This window comes from Mandrillus leucophaeus, unplaced genomic scaffold (assembly GCF_000951045.1).
Source record: "Mandrillus leucophaeus isolate KB7577 unplaced genomic scaffold, Mleu.le_1.0 Scaffold1797, whole genome shotgun sequence".
Taxonomy (NCBI): domain Eukaryota; kingdom Metazoa; phylum Chordata; class Mammalia; order Primates; family Cercopithecidae; genus Mandrillus; species Mandrillus leucophaeus.
Window position 1 is genome coordinate 86,570 of NW_012101806.1, and position 6,460 is coordinate 93,029.

The 6,460-nt window shown below is 42.2% G+C and overlaps 1 pseudogene; it reads left to right on the forward strand.

Annotated features, from left to right (window-relative positions):
- Positions 1-3,987: 3,987 nt before the first annotated feature.
- Positions 3,988-5,416, forward strand: LOC105537716 (annotated as a pseudogene).
- The last annotated feature ends 1,044 nt before the right edge of the window (positions 5,417-6,460 follow it).

A 6,460-nucleotide genomic window follows, 5' to 3' on the forward strand; every position in this document is an offset into this window, starting at 1 on the left:
TGTTCTTGATTTTCCAGTTCCATGAGGTGTGACCTTAAATTGTCTATTTGTGCTCTTTCAGACATGTTCATGTATGTATTTCATGCTAAACTTTTCTGTAAGCACTTCCTTTGCTGTATCCTGGAGGTTTTGATAGGTTGTATCAAGATTTAGTACAACTACAACCTTACTATTGACCAAAAGCTTTTTAATTCTTAAGAGTGTGACCTCATTGAATCCTGACAACAGCTTAATGATTGCTTTTCATGCAGTAGGCCCCGGTTAGAGAGGGACTGCCTGTGGCCTGGAGGTAGGATTCTGCAATTTATCAAATAAAAACACTGGAGGTCAAATTTGAATTCAGTAAAACAATGACAAAGAATTAGTATGTGTGTCTCCCACACGATATTTTTCATTTGAAATACAAACTTACCTGGGTGCCCTGTAGTTTATCTGCCAACTCCTCACACGGTTCAAATCCTGGAAGAGGCAGAGCTGGGGCTGGCCTTCTCTTCCTGATGCCAAGTCTATGAGCTGAACCTCAAAGACAGAATTTCTCTTAACACAGCTACCCTCACGTGAGCACCAGTTAGTAGTAAATACACAGTATATGATTCTCAATCAATAATGCCTACTCAGTTCCCTAATTCTTCTTTCTGTTATTCTTCAACTGTGCAGACTCTGGACCTCCCCAGGGGTTGCTACAGCCAGAGTTCTGGATGAGGGACTTAATAAGTCTTTCAAAACCAGATGCAAGGGTGCTCCTTGGTCCCCACACAGCGGGGCTTAAGCCAGGGGTAAATAAATAACATGTAAGAGAAGAAGGGCTCAGCCTGCCTCTCCTTCTGTCCAGTGAGAGACCAAACTCCAGGATCCTTTTGATGCTGAAGGTGGATGAGCTGAGAGCAAGGGGAGACCCACCTTGAGAGCCCAGAGCTTCCAGGACAGGACTTGGCAGTCTGAAAAGGGGCCACAATCTTGAGTGCGGAAGAAGCAGGCATCTCTGGGCACAGGCCTGCATTTATGTTGGCTTCCCCTTCACCAAACTGGGCTCCCTGCTCTGATGTCTGTCAGAGAATCCCCTTCAGTGAGACCAAGATCCAAGGACTTTACTAAAAATAGCAGCATGGACCGGACAGATATGTCATGGCACAGGAATTCTGTGCAGAGTAATAAGTACAAATGCAACTTAACAAGGGCCCTCACAGTCATATCTTTCATGCAGAAGAAAATAGACAAAGGTAGAGAGAAACTGTAGGGGTCAGTTAGTCTGCTACTGGGGCAGCACTGTGTGCTGTAGGCTTGTCCTTGAGGGGTCTACAGATAAGAACAACTGGGAAACCATCCTGCTGTCACCCTGTATCATCTGCTCACTGCTCACTGGGCTCAACTGCTGTGCCCTCACAGGGAACCAGATTCAGCCAACCTGGCCTTCTCCACCCCACCTGGGAAATGTATTCCAGTGACTGTTTGGACTGAGGTTCTATGAAGGGCCTGGCAGACAAGAAGAGGAGGCTGATTTGAGTGAAGAAAGCGTTGCACACCCTTTCCTTTCATCTAAAACCCATTAATGGAAACTCTGGAACATCCATAGAAGTCTAGCTGGTCTCCTACATTTGAGAGTTATGAAGGTTTCATTCCTGATCAATCTACAGGGAGGGGAGCCATAGGCAGCAGGTGGTCAGAGTGAGGGAGAAACTGGCTTCCTTGAGAGACTTATCAACACAGCCACCAACTCTGGGACAAATGGGGTCACTTGCTATAACAGTCACCCCAAACTACTCACAGGAGCCCGAGCCTAGTCCCCTTGAGCCTAGTCCCCTCACCTTATTGCTTCTGATTCTGGTCCATGCTTCTGTTTTCCCTGGACTCCTTGCCCATGTCTGAGTCCAGGGTGGCAGGGGTAGCTCCATCCCAGTCAACATCTACAGAGAAGTCTACATCTATAGCTACTATGGCTTGCAGCAGAGTCCACAGGTAAACCCATGAGGGCCTCTTCTGCTCCCCAATCCCCTCACACAGGTGCCCACTACTGTGGGTCTGGTGGAGTAGCCCCCTGGCCCCTGGAGAACACAAGATATTTATTCATCTCTAACAACAGGCATATAGTTTAGGGGGTATGAGTGGGTGTGGAGCAGAGTTGCTCTTCCAGATGCAAAGCAGTAAGACTAAGGCTACAGAAAATCATTTCACAAAACTCCACACCCTTTCATGGTAAAAACACTCAACACACTATGAACAGAAGGAAACTATGTCAACATAGTAAAGGCCATCTATGAAAATCCCACAACTAACATCATATGCAATCTGAAAGACCAAAGGTATGTTTTTGCTATATCTATCAGCAGCAAAGCAACAATGCACATTTTCACCACTTCTATTCAAAACAGTATTGGATGACCTAGCTGGAGCAATTAGGCCAGAGAAATAAACAGAATAAAAATTAGAAATAAAAAGTAAAATTATCTCTGTTTTCATTTGACTTAACGTCTATGTAGAATACCCTTAAAAGTCACACACACACACACACACACACACTTTGTCAGAATGATTAAATGTATTCAGTAATGTTTTAGAATTAAAAAAATCACCATGTTAAAACATATCATGGCTGGGCATGGTGACTCATGCCTGTAGTCCCAGAATTTTGAGAGGCTGAGATGGGAGGATAGATTGAGGTCAAGAGTTCAAGAACAGTTTGGGCAACAAAGCAAAACCCTGTTTCTACAAAGAGAGAGAGAGAGAAAGAGAGAAAGAAAGAGAGAGAAAGTAAGGAAAGGAGAAAGAGACAGAGAGACAGAGGAAAGAGAAAGAAAGGAAAGAAAGAAAGAAAGGACAGAAAAAGAAAAGAAAGAAAAAGAGAAAGAAAGAAAAATAAAGAAAGAGAAAGAAAGAAAGAAAATAAATCTCTTACATTTCAATACTTATGCAAACAGGAAACAACCCAAAACAAAATTAGGACCCACACCCATTAGGATGGCTTTACCAAAATAATAGAAAATAACAAGTTCTAGCAAAGATGTATAGAAATTGTAACTGTTATGTATTGCTGGAGGGACCATAAAATTATGCATCCACTGTGGCTGCCTGGATGACAGTTCCTCAGAAAACTAAACACAGAGCTACCATTTTATCAGAATATTCACTTCTAGGCATGTGCCTCAAAGAATTGAAAGCAGGATCTCAAAGAGAAAATTGCACACCCTTGTTCATAGCAGCATCATTCATAATAGCTAAAAGGTGGAGGCAGCACAAGTGTCATCTATTGGATAAACGGGATATAGTATACACACACAAGGCAATATTATTCAGCCTTAAACAGAAAGTTCTGACCCATGCGATGGCATGGATGAACCCTAAAGACATGATGCCAGCAGAAATAAGCTGGTTTCAAAAGGACAAAAGTTGTTTGCTTGACCTTATATGGGGTACCTAGTGTAGTGAAATCCAGAGACAAGAAGTGGAATGATGTTTTCCAGGTATGAAGTTTTGGTTTGGGAAGATGAAAAATTCCTGGAGATGAATGATGGTACTGTGGTTGTACAACAATATTACTTTACTTAATGACACTGAAGCATATTCTTGAAAATGGTTAAAATAATGTATTTTGTGTTTGAATAATTTACCACAGTCAAAAAGAAAAATATTTATATTCGGTGCAGTTTCTCTACTTCCAAGAACAATAAAAATATACAGAACTAGGAGAATGTGTCTGAGTATCCAGGACACCCCTCCTTCTGTGTAAGCCCCACAGCATCCTAACAGACAAATAGAGTTGAAGGTGCCTCATTGCAGGTGACACAAAATAACATGAGAAAGTCTGGGAGTGGCCATGATGGTAGTGGTGGGTGACTGACCCAGTCCAAGAGCAGCTGCTAGTGCAACAAGGACCAAAGAAGGGGAGATGAAGCTGGCAGTAGTGGTAGCAGCCTCTCAAGCTGGAGAGGGGCATCTGCTCTCCTATGAAAATGGTTCATAGTTGATGTATCTGGCAAAGATATGTCATCCTGTCTACCTTTCATGACCAACTACAGTTTTCATTGCAATGTACATCATGATAGTGGCATATTTCATCCAGAAGCAAGCGAACATGAAGGAAATGTCCCTGAGTGCTTTGGTCAACCGGGCATGGCAGTCCCCAACACAAGATGACTATTATACCATTTCTTGATAAATACTGGGAGTGTGTGATGACCATTCAGACACCTGGGAAAATGACTAGGCTGAATAACATTGTTAAAACAATGAGTAAAGAAAGAGATTTATTCTTGGTAAAGGAACACCTGGATCCAGGGTGTAAAGACCTGAAAGAAGATTGCCCAAGGACTTTTGGATCAGGACCTTGGTAACACTGATCGTATTTATGGACAACCAAAAGCAAAGCAGTGCCTGGTCTATGAGTAGGAATCCGAATGGGGGAACTGAACAGGAAGCAACAGAAAAGAAGAAGAGGAGCTCAGTGCAAACAACAGGATGAGATCTCAGAGATCACCAAAAAAGCCCAGCGTGACCCTTTGTTTTCTGCTCAGAGCCTTGCGCCTTACACCTTTTAAAACACCCACTTAACAAAGATGGCTACTGGTATATTCTAACTGAGCCTGATCCACATACCCTTGGTCCTCAGAAGGTTGAAGACTGCTAGGCAGGAGAACTTATTCCTGAAGACCTCCACAGTGACTGCTTCTGTGAACAGGTTTTGTTAGCCTAACATGATTGAGCTCCCCAGGTAAAGATGTCCAATGACCAGTTGGCTGTCTGCGGTTGGGAAGAAGGGCTACTCTATGATGCAGGCCTCTCATGGAGTATGGAAAGGGATGTGGTACTTTGAAATCACCAAGGATGAGTTGTCACCAGACACCACTGCCAATGGGATTGGTTTCAGCCCTAAGGTAACCATCAATCTCCCTTAGGTTATGATAAATTTAGCTATTCTTGGCAGAGCAAAAAGGAACCAAGTTCCACCAGTCCACTGGCAAATAATACTCTTCTAGCTATGGACGAGTACAGGTCCTGGGATTTTATATTAATCTTCCTGAAAACACAGAGACAGCCAAGTTATTGTCTGATACTTACAAAGATAAGACTTTGAAAAGTTCAAGAATTACTTGTATTTTGAGAAAAAAGACTTCTTGGCTAAAGCACAGAAAAGCATAAAACAGATTCTGCACAGTAAAATAAAAATTTATAAAAATGGTGTCACTTAAGATGTTGTTTAAAAAGATATTTTTGAGGGAGTTGGTTTCCAGCCGTCTCCCGGGAAAACAGCTGCATCATTTACATTAACTTTGGACTGTCCTGCAAGTATCCTTCAAAGGATCTCACTTACTCCCCTATGAGGGACATAGACTGGGATGCTGTGGTAGAGGACACTCTGGCTGATGTCTATCTCCGGGAGACAGAAGTGGATGGGAGGCACAGTCCTCCATGGGAACCCTGAATAGTTCCCTCTTTCTTCTCAAATATGGATTTCTGGGGAATAACACTAGATGGCTTTTGTTGTTGTTTTTGAACTATCTCAAATGTTCTCTCAAAGATTCTACAGAACATAGCCTATCCACTTAGCAAGTTAAAAGGCTGAATAAGACTGTGAGAGATGCCCTGCTCATCATCATTCTTCTTCCACTTCCACTTCCTGCTCTTATATTCTGTGCGATAAGCCAACAGCTACTGATCCCAACATCTTGTAATCCCTCTGGACTGCATACCTTGCCAGCTGGCACTTTTTATCTTACTGTATTTTCTAAGGAGTGAATAATCTTGTCCAAATAACTAGCATATTTAAAGACATTTCCATCTGTGGGCACTGATTCCATGCTATCTATTTTCCAAGGAAGTGGTGAGCCCGTTTCTGAGAACACCTGAAATCAATGACTGTCCCTTCCAAACCAAAAAGTGATGTCCTTTTGGTATGGGTTTGGTTTTGTTATTAATTTTAAAACATACCTTTGAAGACTTAGATCTCTGAAACTATTAGATTTCTAGAAGTGTAATTGTGAAAGAAGTTTGCTTGCATCATTAACAAAATGAAAAACTCTTCCTAAATAAAATTTGTTTTGAAGTTAAAAAAAAAGAATAATGTGAGATTGGAACCTGGGAGGACTGAAGATTCCCAAGAGCACTCTCAATTCTGAAGCTGATTGTAAGATAAGGGCTAACAACAGCCCTTCGCTTCTTATGATTCCCTGGAAGGACTCACATAACTCACTGAAAACTGTGACATTCATTAATATGATTTTTTCTACAGTGAAATAATACAGATTAAAATAATTCAAGGGAAGAGGCACATGAGCAGAGTTCAGGAGAATTCCAAGCACAAGCATCCAGTTGTCCTCTCCCAGTGGAGTAATAGACGATGCTGCATTCTGCTGGCAACAATGTGTGATTCTATGTAGGAAGCATCACCAACCAGCAAAGCTCACCCAGGCTTCGTGTCCAGAAAATTTTTGAGTGATGGGGTGGGTGAGAGTGGGGTTGTTATGTA